At 28.2% G+C, this 17,989-nt stretch overlaps 1 protein-coding gene across 2 annotated transcripts in view; it reads left to right on the forward strand.

Annotated features, from left to right (window-relative positions):
- Window positions 1-1,499: 1,499 nt before the first annotated feature.
- Window positions 1,500-17,989, forward strand: part of LOC100162472 (putative fatty acyl-CoA reductase CG5065) — a 37,177-nt gene continuing 20,687 nt past the window's right edge. Inside the window, exon 1 of one of the 2 annotated variants that reach the window (XM_001948786.5) lies at window positions 1,500-1,707. The gene's annotated coding sequence lies outside the window, so the exon portion shown is untranslated. Of the gene's footprint in view, window positions 1,708-16,203; window positions 16,380-17,989 lie in introns of those variants that run through there. The other variant, XM_003248161.4, reaches the window with a different exon arrangement.

Genomic DNA, 17,989 nt, shown 5'->3' on the forward strand with positions numbered 1-17,989 from the left:
CGGTTGTGTATATTTATTAATTATTATTAGAATTATTATTCTGTACGTCATACAAACTCGTGCTAAACGTATTCCTATAACAATATATTTTGTTTTGTATTAGCCGATTTCGAAATCCGTGCTCATTATCATTCTACACGATTCGGCGGACCACGAGGTGAGAATGTACTTATATATTATAATATATAATATAAAAATTATAATAATAATATATAATGGGACTAAGTAAGAACGTGCATCTATAATATTGTGCTTGGAGCACAATGATGACTGCAGCACAGGACAGTTACTCTAAAACGGTATCCAGCAAAGCATTATACCTACCAGTAAAGAAAGGTGCACGTCATCTTTTGGTGATCTCTAAAAAAAAATAACACCCGGAGGAGCTGAATTTATAATATTACCGAGATACGACTTAAGTAGCCATCGTATACGAGTCAATATATAATAAAGTCTCTACTGACGTCCCCGCAACCCAGCGTAATATATTATTAGGTATTCAGATATATTCTTATTATTCATATTCCTCCTTCTTTTCCAAAAAACACCTTATCTAGCTGTTCCCCGAGATCCGAATTCACAATAACTGGAGCGGGCAGATCGCTCGACAAGGTCGTATATTCGAGACCGCGAGGAGTGGTTAAAATAAGTAATATTTTAGAGGAATTATTATACGTAGTTTTAACGTGTTATTATTGTCGTACGTCTGTCGCTATCATTTTTTGTTGTTGAAAAGATCAAGTGTTATGATCACCATGTATGCGGTAGAAAATGTAAGTGGGTTGTAATTTAAAAAGAGCATTTTTGATTTTACCAAATTTAAGTACATTTTGTTTTGTTTTTTTTGTTATTCATAATAAAAAGTATCAATATAAGGGACTTGAAACTTATAGGTAGGTGAAACTTCGGTTTGTCGATACCTTTTGTGGACACATTTTTATTCACCAATGATGTCCACTTTAGAAACGTTTCACTAAAGATAATATCAATTTACAAAAAGGGTTACATGTTGAAAAGGTTTTGAGTATTTTCAGTTGTTCTATAGTGGTATTTTAAATAAACAGAAATATTGAAATTTGTACCCTTTATTCTACTGATTTTTTTTCTTAAAGCTTGATTTAAAAAAAAATACAATAAGTAACTGAGTTTGCACAAACTTGTTACCACCGCATCGGTGGTGGGGTTATCCGAAAGCGTCTTGAAACGGGACTAGAACCGAAAAGATAGTGATGGTTACGTAAAAAAAAAACGTATACAAAACGCGTTTTTTTATCTTGTCCGACCTTCTCTCTTTCTCTCTCTCTCTGCATCTCCCTCTTTCTTACTCACTCACTCCCTCTCACTCACTCACTCAATCCATATCCAAGCTTTCAACGCTGCCGGACACGCGCGTGTAAGGAAACGAAAAAACGGCACCTGCAGACACATGGCGCGCGGAGAATTCCCCCGGTTTGCCGACGGACTTGTTACACCACACGCGGTTGCTGCTGCCTGCATCGATGGACCGCGCGATTAACAGAAGAAAGTGAACGTGATTTCGGCTACGGCGGAAGGGGTCGGTAACCGGCTGTGGTCGTCATTCTCGAACCGCGTTTAAGGCGCAAACGGCACGGTACTCGCGAGTCGTACACAACTCGATCAAACGCACACTTGTCTTGTCGTCGCACACTTGACCGATTTTGAGACTCGTCAGACAGTATATTCCAGGTGAGTAAAATAATATGTTAATAATATGTACCTACGCCAGCCTATAATAGTAAGCGTCAGCATATGGAATGGCAGTCATATTTATGACAATAAAAAAATATAATTTTCACTATACAAAAAAAATATTATAATAATATGCTACTCATAAAGTAATCTTGAAAATTGTTGAATATTTGTTGTTATTGTGTTATTGCGTATATACTGTTCGGCACTAATAATTTTAATGGTTACCATAATATTATTAATATCTATAATACCTACTATTATTGTTATAGCGTTAATAATTAACATAAGAAGATGTGTTTGAAATATTAAACAAAACGTATTGATCAGCTCCCACTATAAAGCATTTAGATTATTTATTGCGTTTTCTATTAGCTCTTACTTGCTAGGGCAGTCGGGCATGTCGGCGAAACTATTGCGAAGGTGTATTCTTGCGTTTTTCTACTTATTTCCAAGACGCGTATCAAATTACGACTACATGGAGTTATAATCACACGATAACGAGAACAACACTGGCGTTAATGTCGCCCACGCGCACATGATTGCAGTATCCATGTAACATGCATTTTTTTCGTCAAATTCAATAACTCAAACAGTTCGAATTAGTAAACCCAACATCACGCCAAGATTACTCGATTTTCTTTTACATGCCTAAATTAATGATGATTAATCACCTTTATAAATTGTTGTTTTCCGATGACAGTGAAAAAAGTAATGCAATCGACTTTATGCATTACTTTTATTATTTTCCACTATTCTACAAATAGATTTCTTTTTAAATCGATGCCAAAATATAAAATTAATGAAATTGTACCTGTATAATGACCACCATGACTGTGTTTTTGAATTACTTGAGATAAGATAATCCAAATTGTAAACACCTAGGTTTCTTTAATGACACAATTTTACAGCTAACATATTTATTAGTTATAACTTCTAGTTAAAACTAGTAAAAAACTTAAGTTATAATTAAACTAATTTATTAATGAAGTTTAATAGGTAGTTATGTACATAACAAATTAATTTAGTAAAAATATTTGCTTGTGCTACTTCTGTTTCGGGTCTAAGTAGGTACCTATACTCAGTGATTCATGCGCTAAAATCGAACGATTGAGTAGGACTCTCAGACTTAGCCCTCCTCTCTAGTCTATCTAGTTGTGTCAATGTTGGGTTTTATTGTGAAATACTCTACTGTAGTATACTGTGTAATAATTCTAATGACTTTATAATATCATAGTGCTGATAAATATTACCTTTAGGCTTTAATCATATGCATCAGGGAAGATGTTTTTAGGTCAAGTATACCTAACAAAATGTATTTACCAGGTTTTTATAAAAACATGTGTCGATCAACAAAGTATACATTTTTATATTCATAAGAGTTAATAATAACTAATTATATGATTTGTAATTGAGTTCAACAAAACAAGAAGAAAATAACTTATATAGGTATCTTATGTATAGATTTGATAATTTATATTAAGCACGACGAGATTTATAATTAGCTAAACGATTTTTCTCTTTGGAGTTGATTAAATTTAGTAACCAAAATATAATTTCAATAAAATAATTAGACGTTTATTAAATGATTATAAATAAATATCTAGATTCTAGACACAAGTATTTATATTTTATACGTAACTGTGTATGACTGTATACCTGGTATTTTTTATTTTAATATTTTAAAATTTGTATATAATATATTATGTACTTTCAGGTAGGTATTTATAAAACATATTTCTAAATAATATTATGCACTATACCTAATGATGCAAATTAAAATTTTTTATTTTAATTTATCACAATCGTTGTTTTTGTTTTCTCTCGAGAAAATCAATTATGATTCATAATTTATGAATAATTGTTGATGTATGCATTTTACAATATATGACCTCTGTGGTAGGTAGGTAGGTATATTCAATAACAAAACCTATAATTTATTTTACATAAAACAAATGTGATTACTGATCATGCGTGAATCTTAACTTGGGCAACTAAGAAAATATTAATAATAAAGCTTCCAGCCCACCAAATTATCATGCATTATCATTTACGGTTTGCCAAATTATAGAAACAGTGATGGCCGGAGTGAAAATTATATACCAACATAATCGGGAAAGGTAAAAGTTAAGTTAAAAAGAGTAAAATATTTACTCTTATATAGGTAGACACATAATAAATAACCATGGAATTCGTTCTACTGTCTCAAATGTACCTAATTTATGTATGTCAAGTGATTTTGCAGTATGGTGGGATTGAGATTGATTTCGTATAGATAAATATTAAATAGACACACGACACTTATTATTATTAATAGAAAAAATAGAAATTACAACCAAAATTGCACCGATACCGACCTAGGTACCCATAAAACAATATGAATTAGTACGTGAAATAAATAGCTAAATATCAACCCAAATATTTTGAAAACTGTACCTACCTATACTGTATAAAGAAAATAATAATTATGTGCATAATTCTGTACTTGATATACTAATTTGAGCTTCAAATATGATCAAAAAAAAATTTGTACCGATGTATTTTACATATATTTTAATTTTTATAAAAATTAATTACTTACAAGCAATCTTGTATCACCTCAGTGGCATAGCCAGGATTTTAAAACGAGGATACCTAGGGGGAAAAACTAAAATATTGAAAATAAATACTCAACAATCAAAAATATTAATTTATTTTTATGTTGTTATAATTGATTGATACAGATGAGGGGGTTGGCATGGCCCACCGCCACCCACATGGCTACGCTTATGCCTTACCTACATTTTAGAGATTTTTACCGCTAGAAAAGTATATTATATATTTTGAAAATGATTCCATAGAAATCATCTTTAGAAAGTGTCAATTTAAATTTCAAGTTTTTATAGTTTATATTTTTTTAAATTACAACTTAAACAAAATCAATTAGCTTCGTTTTCCAGTTATTTCTTTTTGTTGAATTTAATCATTATTTTATAAAGGATTGGGATATTCCTTATTTCTGATTATTTTACTACAAACATGATCCAATTTTTTACCAGACACCACTTACCGGGTTGTTTAAAAAACAACAAACTCCATAATAGTTGTTAAAGTGTAAGACAAATAAGTACATGTATCACTCCGCACAGAAACAAGTGTTGCTACTTCGGTGATTAGTAACCACCATTTTTTTTTTAACATTTAGATGATCTAAAAAATATCGTTTATTTTTTTTTAATTATAGTATTGTAATACATGCAATTGATAATCATTAATTAGGATTCCTATTAGTTGCCTGCATAGAAAGTGCATGTGCAAATAAATGATAAAATTTGTCATTTATTAATAATAATATTTGTTGAGATTCGTGTCTAAGGATTATTATGTCTGATTGTTAAATAGGTACCTACACTTTTTCCTTTACATCCGGTAAAATATAAATCACTTATGTAAAAATTGTCTAGAACATAAATGATTATTAATAATTAGCTTGGCACTAAAATGTTGTTTTCTTTCGGGAAAAAAATTGTTTCGAAGTACTGAATCGTAGTTATTGATTTCTACGCGAGAGCATACAAATAAATAAGTCCACTTTGAAATTAAGTTATATAGGTACTAGGTAAGTCCGTAATACGTATAATGTAAATTGTATAAAATAAATTACAATTTCAAACACAACTAATAATTAATTATCCTTTAACACTTATGTAAAATATATCTATTGGCTTAATAATTATTTCTCCCCACGTCAATCTTATCAGTAACCATATTCATAATTAATACAAATTGTATTATTTTGTATTTGATGTTAATACAATTTTATTTAAAAATAAATTCATAGATAGGTAGGTAGGTACCTAATACATAATGATGACTACGATAATTGTTAAAAATTAAAATGCGTTTTCAAAATGTTTATTTAAAAAATAAGAATTTCGAATAAATAATTAAATACATGAAAATATAAAAAATATCGGGCACATGTGAGTAAGAAGTGGCATAGACGACTTTATATGGAGACTATATACATTACAGATGAGACATTGAGAAGACTATCTACTGGTGGCATATGGAGATCTGAATGAATATACGTATGGTTTGTGATTAGACGAAGGTATTTTGGCTGTCTATGGAATTTATGGGTTTTATTTAAATCAGAGTGTTTGGCAGAACTCCATATTTGGACGCTATAATCATGCATGTGGACTTGATAAGGAGTTTAAGGTTAAACGTTAACTAATGAATAATTATATGGTGTATAGTTTACTTACAGGTACCTACACTGTTACAATGAACTATTCTGTTTCAAAAATAACCATCTGATATCTATTATAGTAAAGAAAATATATACCACGGACACAATGTTATAAGTTATTATCAGAAAAAAATAAATTATGACATAATATTTTGTAATTATTCATTCATGTATATTAACATAATATAAAAAAATATAGGTGAGGAGCAATACATTATTCAAATTGAGTTCTGAGTTTAAGATAATTAGTACCTACCAAGTATAATTAGTATTCAGTTACGATTACTTATTCGTGATTTCGAAAAATAAGCTCATATCATCGTAATTATTACTTTTATTTTTTATTATTCTACATAATATGAAACATTTAAGTATTTTACCATGCCATTATTTTTAATTACATATACATTATACACATTATTTTGTAGTTTTCGGTCATTCAATCATATCTAACTATAAGTATTATTATGGCACTGTTTTATTAAATTGTACTCGCTGATCTAGGCTTAACTATTCCGCGATTATACGTGTACCTCTTTATATATATAATTATTTGAATAAGTAGTTTTCGAAATTAGTAAAAAAAAAAAAATACTGTAAAATCAATAGATAACTATTCCGATCTATTTGGAATCGTATATTATGCATTTTATAATTTATACCACTTATAATAGGTATGTAGTTATGTCGATAAAATTATTCTGTAATCGTTTATAAAAACACAGTTAAATATTGGCGTACGGTGAATATTGAACGAATATTCAAGTTCTGTATGATATATAATTAATTTACATATTGTACGTATCAATAATATTCTTATTGGGATGATCCAGATTGATATCAGGTGAAAAGAGCGAATTTCTGCAAGTTTTATTATTGATGTTACGAAAAAAATTTTATTTAACTGCCTGTTATGAGTTCTAAATAATTATACACAGATCTGATAAACACAGATGCCTGCATTGTTCTATGCTGTTATGTTTTCATTACCTCATCAAAATATAGTCGCATGCTCATAATTAATGTTACATATTTTTTATTTAATTAGTTAATGCATTGCCTGAATCTTAAATTGCATAGATATTTTATAAGTGGGATTAAAATTTATTATGACATAAATTACTTTAATTGAGTAATGTCTACGTTGTTTAGCCAACGCATCAAACAAAGATTTTGCTTTAAAAACAATACCTACTACTAATTAGGCCAGATAAATCGGAATTAATTACAACACAAAAATATATAATATCATGTTAAAAATACATCCGTGCATAGTAAATTATGCAGTTCACTAAATTATTTTTTAATAAAATCTTTTTTTCTTGTGAAATCATTATCGTTGAGTTATACTAAATTATATGTAGGTAGGTATAGGTTAACATTTTTTTTTAAAATATGTTTTAACATTTTCATAATATACACTTACTGAACGCTGTAAGATCTCAATGAAAAAATAGATAATATTAAACTAAAAAATTACGTGTATTATTAATAATATGGTGTTTAGTGCGAGATCCATAAATTATTTATGCATGGATGCATGATAGATACCGTTGTACAATATTTATTTATTTATTTAAATAACAATAACAAAAATTATAGTTTTAGTAATAAAAAAAACATAATATTGTTATCTAAAAGTAATGAGGAAAGCTCTTATATATTCCGTTTGCGTCATAGGTATTCGTTGAAAATAATATAATGTATGCCAGTAAAATATTGTAGTCGAAATCGTAACCGATTGCCTTGATAACACCGTATAAACGTATAGGGGGTATCTATATATATAGTGTGTACAAAACAATATTTTTTATTATTATTTATATCGTATTATCATTCTTTGGGAAAGTCGCCACACAAATGTATTACAGTGCAATAAAATTAGTTATACGATCCTGATGGAAGAAAAGTTCAAGACATTAGCGACAATTTATAAGTAGGTTGGTTGGTACTTACTCTATATGTATAACTTATGCATAGCCAGTGAAATTTTAATAATACAATTGTAGAGATAATAATATTATGTACAAACAATAATAATGCATTCATCAAGCCATTACTATACCTACATAAACAATTAACAAATATAATCTAATAGCAATCAAATGAACAAATTAATTTAATTTGATTGTACAATTTATGACGATGATCAGCAGTCAATAATTTAAAAATTGTATAATGCACCTGTAAAATATAGATTTCACATACTGCAGTAGGTAGTTCTAAACATGCAGCTCATAACTCGAAAGTCCCGTCAAGTTTGGCCATAAAGATGGGTACCTACTATATTATGTATATAATAATATTATGATATCAACTATAGTATATCCAATAGAGGAAAATTATGTATTTTTTTTAGTACCTATTAAATACAATACTTACATAAAATATAACTGTTAAAAAAGTAAAAATAATAATAGAAACGTAAAATTCGTTAATAATAACACAAACACAATAGGTACCTCTTATATATACATCTTTAAAATCAAAAAAATGTTTAAATTAATTTAAAATTGTTGCAAAATATCAAACCCTCGTTGGATTTTTAACACAATATAACAACAAAAACAAAAACCATGAACATAATTATTTATAATATAATACGCACTGCGCGGTCCAATAAAGATGGTATACTCCGTGTATAATACACGCACTAATTATTGGTACCTACACCGCGTGTCCTTGCTACACGTCATACATCACTCGTCAGACGTCACATAATGTTGTAATTACTGGGTGTCGTGATAACACCATAATATATAGTAATGTACACAAAAGTTTATTTCCTATTATTATTCTCTGGGTCGTCAATGGCTCCGATAAAATGAGTTTTACTACACTGACCGAAGAAAAGTTCAAGGCGTTATTACGAATACCCATATCCGGTGGGTACTCAAAACGTATTTTTTTATTGCTAATATAGATTGTCGATTACACAAAATAAAAGTAATACCTGTATAGCTGGCTGGCAGAAAATTTATAATAATCGATCGTACTGCATATTTTCCTCCACTTGGAAATGTAAAAATGCAAAATATACAAAACGTACATAATATGGCAATCTAATCTTGCGTCTGTATAGGTACCTAAATAAGACTACCTATTCATTTTAGTAAAATACAAACCTGTTAAAATAAATTAAAAATATCGGACGTACTTATGTGAGTGACTATTTAGTATTTATTAGATTATGGTCATTTGAATAAGATTGCTGTGTTCGTAACAATTTGTTAAGTCAAAAACAAAAAAACGAGATACCATAATACTATACATTTGTGCATAATATAATATATTATGTTCAATATCAATGTCAACAACAAATAAAAAAATAAACAAATATAAGAAAAATAAAATATGTATAAAAATATACAGAGGGTAACGATCCTATAATGGTATTGCATTAAATTATTATGTTAATTTATGTCTATAAATAAAAAGTATTTCTACGGATGTCTTATATTTCGTTTGCGTTATGTAAGAAAAACTTGTTCCGAATGTTCAGAATATTGTATAGTTTTGTGATGACCGTCGTAAATCAATGATGATATAATTATTAATTTATTATTCTTTATGTTTGACTTGGTATATCGTAGCGGTTGAAGGTTTTTGTTGATCTTTCTTTTTCCGAATAACTTATTACTTAAAAGTTAATAAATTCGATATGTACCTATACATTATGGGTGGGTTCAAGTATTACAAGTTTTCGTTTATGAATGAATATATAGTGCACTCGATATATATGAAAATTATTTATAAATTTGTTTTTTAAAAGTATTCAATCGTTATACAACTTCTAGGTGTACTTCTAAGTTATACATATATAGGTACTAAATAGGTACTGGTATTCACAAAATCAATACATCATCAGTGAGAAACTAATTAATACATTCATTTATTTTTTACAATTTTGGTAGGTTTTGATTGAGTTAATTAACCAACATGCTTTACATTGATACCTTACTTGGTTATTGCTTGGTAATCTCTAGACTCTAACTTGAGAATGAAGTTAATAATATATATTTTTATATGTATCTGATGTAATTTGTTGTGCTATATAGTAGACTATACCTATTGTCTACAAGGCATGGTTTATAGGTTATAACATAATATTTTGTGATAGTACGACGAGAAACTTAGTTTACAATAAAAATGTGTACTTAATTGCAATTAGTAAACTAAATAATCATCATTATTTTCGAGATTAATTAATTTAATAACTTCTTTTGTATGTATCTAAACATTAATTGATGATATTATTTATTTTTATTAGGTATGTAGTTGTAGGTATGTTTTACAATAATTATAATACAAAGTTAATTATATTTTGACTACACTTCTATTATATTTAAAAAAATGTTTATCACTAGGTAATAGTTTAAAAATACACAAAACACTTTTAATTTTAAATTTGATTTATATTAAGTATTATAATTACCTAAAATAAAAAAAAATGATTATAGGTAGGAACCTATTAAATGGTAAATGTTACTAAATAATGCACGAGTACCAAAACCAACACAATTTATATATATTATATATATATATTTATATTCGATGTAAAAATTTTACAAACTCATGGATCAGTTATCACTGATACTAATATTATAAGTATCTACTATAATTCATTATTAACAAGTAACTATTTTTATTTTATTTATACTATATAGTATATAATATCTTATTAATTTTAATACTTATTATGAAAACTCTAAATAGTTGCCTCTGTAGCCTAAAATGCTACAATAAAACAAAATTCAAATAAATGTACCTAAGCGTTTGAGCGAAGTAATTCTTAGGCATTGACAAATTTCACTTTTTTTCAAACATATTTAAATTAATAGTAAATTTCCCTCTATAATGATACTAAATGACATTGACAAGATTTATTGTTACATCGTTTTTAAAAAAAAAATGTTGATGTATAATTAGCAAGCCATCAATATACATGAGTATAATATTATGACTATGACATGAGTAATTACATATTAGATCTCATTAACATTAACGAATTGTACCTAATTTATTTGTTCGATTATAATTACATTATTATATTATTTGTATTAAATATTAACTACCAACTGCGTTTTGAACTAGAGTTGCCCAAAAGTTTTTAGACTTCTTCGAGTTTTTTGTAATTATTTTTATACTTATATCTCAAGATAATTACACTGAATAAACTGACTTATTAGTGTAAAACGTCGATAGATCTTTATTACTTATTGGACTAGATATATTTAGTATAATATAAATGTAAATTCTATAATATTATAATATATTTATATATAAGTAATGTAATATAATATAGGTTATAGGTACACAACCATTGCAAGACAGTTATAAGTTATAAGTTATAACCACGCTGAACAACAAGATGTTGTTATCTATGCTTGTTTTTTAAAAAAACTATTCACTAAAAATTATTCATTATTAATATATATATATATTTTATTTTCCAGCCATGTTTATAGTGTAGTAATATGATGTAATGGGAACGGTTTTACGTATTCGTTGCGAAATAAGAATACGTATTTAGAAAAATGAATTAATTGGTTGTTGCGTTGGTTATTGTACAAGAAAAGTATATTTTATAAGATTAATAAATATTAAATTATTAAATTAAATTTTTTTTGAGCATTCTTAATTTTATATTATATTTCGTAATTAGACGATACTATAGAGGCAGGGACTGCTTAGATTTTATATCATTATGGTAGGTACCTATCTACTTCAATTTGGTAAAATATTAATATTGATCAGGAACAAAATTTATAACTTATTTGAGAGCACATTTTTTTTGTAATATAACGGACGGTTTGACGAGATAATATAAAATTCAAATAAAGGTATTCAGCCAGCTGCGGTACCTATATAAATGAGATGGAAAACCATAAAAATCTCTCACATACGTCGTTTATTTATTCAAGCGGATGATATTATGATTGTCTGCAATTCTATATTACTTCTGTAATTATTGGTTTAATAGGAAACGTCGCGCAACACTTCCGCACGAGTTCCGACGATACATTAGGTTTATATTTTGTACATTTAATGAGTTTTACAACACATTCTGTGTGGGCATAGTATTGTTCTGGGAAGGCTCACAATAAAGAAATAGCGAGCGTGAACGAATCGGTTATACGTACATTACAATCGACATAGGTAATACTAATATTAATATTGTTATTTATTGTACGTAGGCAAGCAGACAGGTGTTCATATGGAAATTTAATTACTATATTCGGTTTACGACTGACATCGCTACCAGTTGTTTTAAGTACCTAACTCAATAGTTGTAGTTATTATGTAGTTAATAAACTTGTAATTTAATCATCATTTGCCTCGTCTTCTTAACACGTCGTCCGATACTACCACGCGATGTACATTATAGGTACTTAAACATGAACCTACAGTAAAAGTGATACGGTGACGGAGGTGGTTCCCTCGTCGCTGTTCGACGGTTTTAATATTTATGTTTTAATTGGCCCCACACTGTAGATGATTCTTTTTTTCAATCTCAAACGGACGTGCGTGCCCCTTCAGATCAATATTATATTTTTAAATTAATTGCAACATTTTGGTACCATTTCCTAGCTTATAAAGGGAGCCTGCGCAAAGTTGGTCTTCCCATTATTATTTTTTTTACATCACACTGGAAAATGATATGCAAATATTTGCAAAGTGACTACATAATTTTCAAATAAATTGGTTTGGTTCGGGGGAGGGAGGAGAACTACACGCACGTGTCAAACGATTCTATTAAAAAATTTAAATCTTGAAACTTCAAGTAGCACTTACACTGTACAACCTACCTTATCCTACCTATATCCGACGACCGTCATTCGCTCATATTATAATGCTATGATATTCATTTATAAGATAATTTCACCGCAGGATTGCACACACAAACTTATTATTATTTCTGGTTTCACTTCGTTAATTTTTTTTTTATTATAATACACTTTAGACTTCATTCGACATTCTAATTATTATTATTATTTAGATTGAAACGTAATTTACGGTACCTCACTATACAGTATACATAATGTAAATCAAAATCAGTAGGTATACAAATATAATCCAACTACAATATTATATTAATATAATAGTGTTTTGATAAAAAAGTGATTAAAGGCTTATTTATTAACACTTGTTTCCGTTATTTTATGTTCAACATAGTCGTTCAAATTAATTGAAAATATATTTTATTACATACAATTAAAATATGCAATATTAACTACTAGCTACGTTAGCTACAAAGTATGGTATGCATTGGACGTTTTATAAAATTAATTAACTATCAGACCACGGCTTTGAACTCAAATAACTTAATTCTGGTTCAGACTCACGAATACGGTTATTATGTTTAGATTTGTAGCAATGTACCATAGGTACCATTAAGATGTGTCAAACTTTAAATTTTAATCAACAAATTTATTTTTAGTTCACAACATTATTTCTAATATGATTTGTTTTATGATCGTATGTAATTAATATTTTATTATTGAAAATGTATATTTGTATTTAGTAATTCTTCTTCTTATTTATTTATTTTTTTTGATCAATCATTATAAATTATTTACATTTTGGCATATTTGAAATTAGATTAGAATTTTTATTTATATTAATTGTATAACTAGGTTTAGCTGGGTACTTACTATTTATATTATTAAACAATATTTAGTGTAAACATTAGTGCAACTGATAATTCAGGTATCGAAACCATGTTGATAAATTCTTAATAAAATATATTTTAGGCGTTGACAATAAAAATTTGAATTCGGTGTTTGTGAATTTAGTTGTTGGGTGTGTTTGTAATGCAAATAAAATATTATGATTAGTCAACAATCAAATCATAATTTCTAAAAAGAATAGTTTATAAAAATGATAATTAGTAATGCGTACCTATACAGTGTTTATAGATTTAAATTTTCATTTTACAACCGTTATTGATTTTTGGTATTCGGTGTTGTTGAATAGAAATATTAATTTATTTAATTATTCAAGTTTTTCGGATTACCGGTATGTTTTGAAAACATTATATACCATGTCTGGTTATTTCGGATATCGGGTTTGATCACAGTTTTAGCCGGTCTTAGCTGGTCTTAGCTGGCTACCTATTAGATCCGTGTTCAAAGACCAGCGTCAAACAGAAATATTTATGACAAATTAAACGATAATCGCATTTACGATTTTATAGGTTTGTGAGATAAATAAAAACAAATTGTTCTTGGTTTATGAACGGACTGATATTATAATATACGTTTATAAAAGTTGGAAAAAATATAAAATTACTGTCACATACCTACTAGGTATTAAACCTAACCGCTTTTGACCAAACATAGGCGAGCGGCGTTTCTCGAATCTTGATAAATGCAGACGGTGATCTTTAAATTTACATGGCACTAATTTTTTTCATAATTTCATTTATATACAATCAAGTAGTCAACAGTAACTTTTTACATTTTAATTTTACATTTTGTACAATAGCAGAAAAGTGAAAACTTTATATCGATGATATTATAATAACTAACCAAGCTGTAGGAGTAGAATAAATGGTAATTCATGTGGTTGTTATAATTTTCTTTTGGTAAAATACTTTTTAAAAAATGGTCTGCGGAGTATAAGTTTAGCGTGATGATTTTTTGTGTGTGTATGTGGGGGGGGATATAATGCTTTATAACGTCTTATATATTAGCACAATAGCACAATACGCTGTTTCGTGTACTTACCTACAACGTATATTATTAAAATGTATCTTAAAAAATGTTCTCACTTCGTTCAACAATCACGACTTTTTTCAGTTCTTTTAATAATACCAAATCGTTTTTCATAAAAATAAATGAAAAATATATATAATTTTATAATATCTAATGCCTTAGTAAAAACCCTATAATATGATGGACATTTTTAACCTGCAGGCAGTAGATTTTAATAATTAACATACATTAATGAACGTAATTAAATTTCATCCATAAAATGTTTTTTTTATTTAAATTATAAATACAACTCATTTAGGAACATTCCTTAACCAGCTTAACTTTGAAAATGTAGTTCACTGTTAACCTAAACTATAAATTGACTTTTGGCAACTTTAAACACTTTTGCTTATAAACTCACGTATACCTATGGACCAACTTTAAAGTTTAAACAGATATGCCTATAACAAAATTGTTTTAAGTAATTTTGTGAATTAATAACTTAAATAAATATCTTAGTAATTATGATTATGAAAAATACATAGCCGCTGCAAATAAAATAATAATAATTACTAAATCCGTAACAAAAACGCCCGAGGACGGATTGCAGTTTTTTTTTTTTTAAATTTTGTTCTACCGGCACATTATACCTAATATTGGTATCCGGCACACGACGACCAAACCAGAATGATTTTGTTTTTTTTATCTTGTAGAAATTTTTACCACACTCGTCTACCGACCAGCGTGCGCGCGCGCACACACACACACTCACACATGCACTATACATTTATACATAGGTATGGTACATGTATATACAAAAATATAATATATATACAGCACACTTGGGCGCGTTACAATAAGGTGTATACGACGAGATCGCGTATCACGAGTGAGTAGAAGTGACCTGCAGTGACCGTCGCGGACACTGCTCGCCGTTTAGATATATTGTATATTATATTATAGTATTGTATACTTCTGAGCCACAATAGGTGCCTATCTAGTATAATTATTATCATATTATAATACGTACTTACTGCAGATAATCATATAGTATATGCAGTGGACGACAGAACGTCACACGCCAAAATATATATAAACATTGTACTCATGATATTGTATTATAATAATATCAGCTCCGGGCAGGTTTGTATATTTATTATATAGGTACATTACATCCTAAATCCTTAACCTATACCTATGCCCTATACATTGTATAGGCATCACACACACACACACACACACCGTCATTGATTAAACATTATAATGTACATTGTATATTTAATCAATGACACTGTACGCCATACCTTGTTACGTCATCGTGTGCGGAATAGCTGGTGCCATAATGCGCGCGCCTGCTCGCGTGTATTTCGTTGCATAAAAATATAATAATACGACGTGTAACGTGTGGGTACGAAATAATAATATAATATGATATTATTATATGCACCGGACGGCGGAGGGGCGGAGGCACAAAAAATGTAATTTCTCTTCGTCAAAACTCGTTATCGGCCGGCTCGGCGGTCCGTTTTGTTTTCGACGATGTTTTTTTTTTCCTAATGGTACACCCGGTCCAGTGGTGTATTCCAGTATTTGACGAAGGCTGGGCAAGTTAACGATTTTTCTTAACTGAGTTAAGTGTTGATAACACATTTTTTTTTACCGCACAGTTTTAAGTTAATAGTTGACCAATCATAGAAGACTCAGTTAAGAGTTAGGTATACATAGAAACCAACAAGTCAGTAAGTAAACTTACCGCCTTAAGTTAAGTAATTTTTTTTAATTCATAAAACATAGTCATCAGATAGTTAAACTTTAAAATTACGAAAATAAAAAATATCATTGTCCGCAGGCAATACATTTACTAAGCAGTAATAATGACTAATAGCTTCTAATATAATATGTCTTACATAGGTACTTAAGATATATTTGCGCAACATTAATTGTTTTCTATCTCACGCCAACGTGCAACATAGATCAACGCATATATAATTATTATTTTTGAGCAATCTTAGAGTAAAATCACCTATTGCAAACATTTTATGGGATAATATTTTGGAGGGATTGATATATTATTTTTATATTTTATTAATATTTGACTTTATAACTGACTTTATGAATAAAAAAAAAAAATTGTAAATTTAAATGGATATTCAATTGTTTTTAATTTTGAGACAGTATTTAGACAAATCCATTTGTCATATACCCTCAAAAAATGTGAAAATTCTCTATGATTTAACTCCAAGATTACTCTAAAACATAAACAACAAACATTTTGGGTGAATGAGTTTTGTCCAGGGCTTGCATTTGAAAAAAAATTCCATTTTATGTTATTTACAATTAAAATGTCAATTTTAGTGTTTATTATTGTTTAGAAATAAAACGTTATACAAGTTTTGCGTTTATCGTTACTTAAAATAGTGTTAAAAGGTACCTATTAAATTTAAAAAAAAATAACTGATGCAGGTAGGTAATGTCTCTGATACGGAATATAATATAATCAATTCTTAGATTGTTTGCATGAAATAAATGTTTCTATGAAACCAATAGACATTTAAAAAAATAGATTTTAAAATATTTCGTTTTGCGTTATTTTTCGGTCAATGATAATCTATAAATAACGTTTTGCATTATTTTTCGTTTAATTATATATAATATATTTTGTTAACCGTTGTGTTTTGTTTTGCGGTAATTAATCATTTTTGATTGTCACTCTTTGTTATAATTACATTTACAAATTTCAATTGTTTTTGTCAAATATAACGTTATTATAACGTTTGCAAGCCCTGGTTTTGTCAATATTTTGCTCGTGGGCCAATTATTAAAAAAAACAGTAGGTACCTACGGTGATATTCTCTTAATATCTTATTTTATTTCATGATGAAAATATTTTATAATTTAATATTTTGAGGATTGTACCTACCTATTAGTGTTTATTTTATACGGATGCATTATTATTATAGCTGATATTACTTAAATGCCACCAAAAATAAGTTATTTTTATTAAAGAATTCTGTCCAATGGCATTAAAAAGTAAATTCACAATTACATTTTAAATTTTCTATTTTGTTCATGTAGGATACTAGGATCAGTAATCATAGGACCTACTTATTTTATATATTACTTATAAATCAACGTGACTTACCTACATTTAATTAAAAGTAACTTATTATTTATTAAGTAAAATAATGTTAATAAAAGTTATTAAATAAAACTTAAAAGTTAAGTCACTAAAAATTAAATGCAAAAACGTTGAGTAAAAAAAGTTTGCTTAACTGTAACTTATTAACTCGTTTTCGACCAGCATTGGATGAATTGAGTTATAATAAATCTTTCTGCTCTATTCGTATTA

This window comes from Acyrthosiphon pisum, chromosome X (assembly GCF_005508785.2).
Source record: "Acyrthosiphon pisum isolate AL4f chromosome X, pea_aphid_22Mar2018_4r6ur, whole genome shotgun sequence".
Taxonomy (NCBI): Eukaryota; Metazoa; Arthropoda; class Insecta; order Hemiptera; family Aphididae; genus Acyrthosiphon; species Acyrthosiphon pisum.